The sequence below is a fragment of the Lutra lutra genome, chromosome 15 (genome assembly GCF_902655055.1).
Source record: "Lutra lutra chromosome 15, mLutLut1.2, whole genome shotgun sequence".
In the NCBI taxonomy this organism is placed as follows: domain Eukaryota; kingdom Metazoa; phylum Chordata; class Mammalia; order Carnivora; family Mustelidae; genus Lutra; species Lutra lutra.
In genome coordinates, this window is record NC_062292.1 from 50194333 (window position 1) to 50196846 (window position 2514).

The following is a 2514-nucleotide window of genomic DNA, read 5'->3' on the forward strand; positions in this document are numbered from 1 at the left end:
GAAACATTCAACAAAACAAAGAGGCAACCCATGGTATAGGAGAAGATATTTGCAAATGACCCCACCAACAAAGGACTGATATCCAAGAACTATAAAGAACCTCTCATACTCCACTTGATCTTAGCCAAAAGGCCGAGAAGCGATAAACCTCTCATACTCAATACAAAAAAAAAAAATAATAATAATAATAATAATAATAATCAGGTCAAAAAATGGACAGAAGATATGAACAGACATGCCTCCAAAGAAGACATACAAATGGCTAACAACATGAAATAATGTTCATCATCATTAGCTATCAGGAAAATTCAAATCAAAACCACATTGAGATACCACCTTACACCAGTTAGAATGGCAAAAACTGAAAGGGCAAGAAACAACAAATGTTGGAGAGGTTGTGGAGAAAGGAAGAATAGAGCTACCCTATGACCCAGAATTGCACTACTGAGTTTTTACCCCAATGATATAGATGTATTGAAAAGAAGGGCCATATTCACCCCAGTGTTCATAGCAGCAATTTTCACAATAACCAAACTGTTGAAAGAGCTGATATACCCTTCAATAGATAATCAGAAAATATCCAACTTTTGTATCAACATGGATGGGACTGGCAGAGATTATCCTGAGTGAAATAAGTCAAGCAGAGAAAGTCAATTATCATATGGTTTCACTTATTTGTGGGACATATGGAATAGCATGGAGGACATTAGGAGAAGGGAGGGAAAATGAATGGGGGGGAACTGGACGGGGAGATGAACCATGAGATACTATGTACTCTGAGAAACAAACTGAGGGTTTTAGAGAAGATGTGAGTGGAGCAATGGGTTAGTCTGGTGATGGGTATTAAGGAGAGCACTTATTGCACAGAACACTGAGTGTTATAAGCTAACAATGAATCACGGAATGCTACGTCAAAAACTAATGATGTCCTTTCCGCGCTACCCAGAGAAGGGTCCATATGGCATTGTTTCGCGTTCCCATCGTAACTTAACGGGAAACTTTCACAATGTCCGGAGCCCTTGATGTCCTGCAAATGAAGGAGGAGGATGTCCTCAAATTCCTTGCAGCGGGAACCCATTTAGGTGGCACCAACCTTGACTTCCAGATGGAACAGTACATCTACAAAAGGAAAAGTGATGGTATTTACATCATAAATCTGAAGAGAACCTGGGAGAAGCTTCTGCTGGCAGCTCGTGCCATTGTTGCCATTGAAAACCCAGCTGATGTCAGTGTCATATCATCCAGGAATACTGGCTAGCGAGTTGTGCTGAAATTTGCTGCTGCAACTGGAGCCACTCCCATTGCTGGCCACTTCACTCCTGGAACATTCACTAACCAGATCCAGACAGCCTTCCGAGAGCCAAGACTTCTGGTGGTTACTGATCCCAGGGCTGACCACCAGCCTCTTACAGAGGCGTCTTATGTTAACCTGCCTACCATTGCTCTGTGTAACACAGACTCTCCTCTGCGCTATGTGGACATTGCCATCCCTTGCAACAAGGGAGCTCACTCAGTGGGTCTGATGTGGTGGATGCTGGCCAGGGAAGTTCTGCGCATGCATGGCACCATTTCCTGTGAACACCCGTGGGAGGTCATGCCTGATCTCTACTTCTACAGAGATCCTGAAGAGATTGAAAAGGAAGAGCAGGCTGCTGCTGAAAAGGCTGTGACCAAGGAAGAATTCCAGGGTGAATGGATGGCTCCAGCTCCTGAGTTCATGGCTACTCCGCCTGAAGTTGCAGACTGGTCTGAAGGCGTGCAGGTGCCCTCTGTGCCTATTCAGCAGTTCCCTACTGAAGACTGGAGCGCCCAGCCAGCCACTGAAGACTGGTCTGCAGCTCCCACTGCTCAGGCCACTGAATGGGTAGGAACAACCACTGAGTGGTCTTAAGCTGCTCTTCCACAGAGGCAAACAAAATGGAAATAAGGTTGATGGAAAATAAACAGTTTGTAAACAAAACAAAACAAAACAAAAAACTAATGATGTACTATATGGTGACCAACATAATGTCATTAAAAAAAAGAAAACTGAGAAAATCTTTTCCTAAAAGAACAAAAACAAACAAACAAAACAAACAAACAACCAAACAACAACAACAAAAAAAACAGAAGACCTGTAGGAAGTAGCATTAGATTTCTCCTTTTTCTTTCTTAAAATATGGGAATCTATCTGGGCAAGGCCCGGTTTTAACCCTCAACCTTCTGGTTCTAAAGCAGCTTGGATTTTTGACAAATAAACATGAGAAAGAGACAGAGGGAGAGAAAGAGGAAGATTTTGGTGCATAAAATGATGATTATGGGTAAGCTAGAGATACAAGAGACTTTGGGAACCCTCCCTTTAGTCCCAGCACAAAAATCTGAGGGATCTAGTCTATACAGTCTTCCAGGTGCAGTTTGGTATTAATCCATCTGATGAATCAGTGATGGGAATATTAGACAAAGGTCGTGATAAATACCTATCACCTTTCCCACCTCTACAAAACTTGAACTCCATCTGGAAACCACGTATCATGT

The 2514-nt window shown here is 42.6% G+C and overlaps 1 pseudogene; it reads left to right on the forward strand.

Moving 5' to 3' along the window:
• The first annotated feature begins 928 nt into the window (after positions 1–928).
• Positions 929–1949, forward strand: LOC125086417 (40S ribosomal protein SA-like; annotated as a pseudogene).
• Positions 1950–2514: the final 565 nt, after the last annotated feature.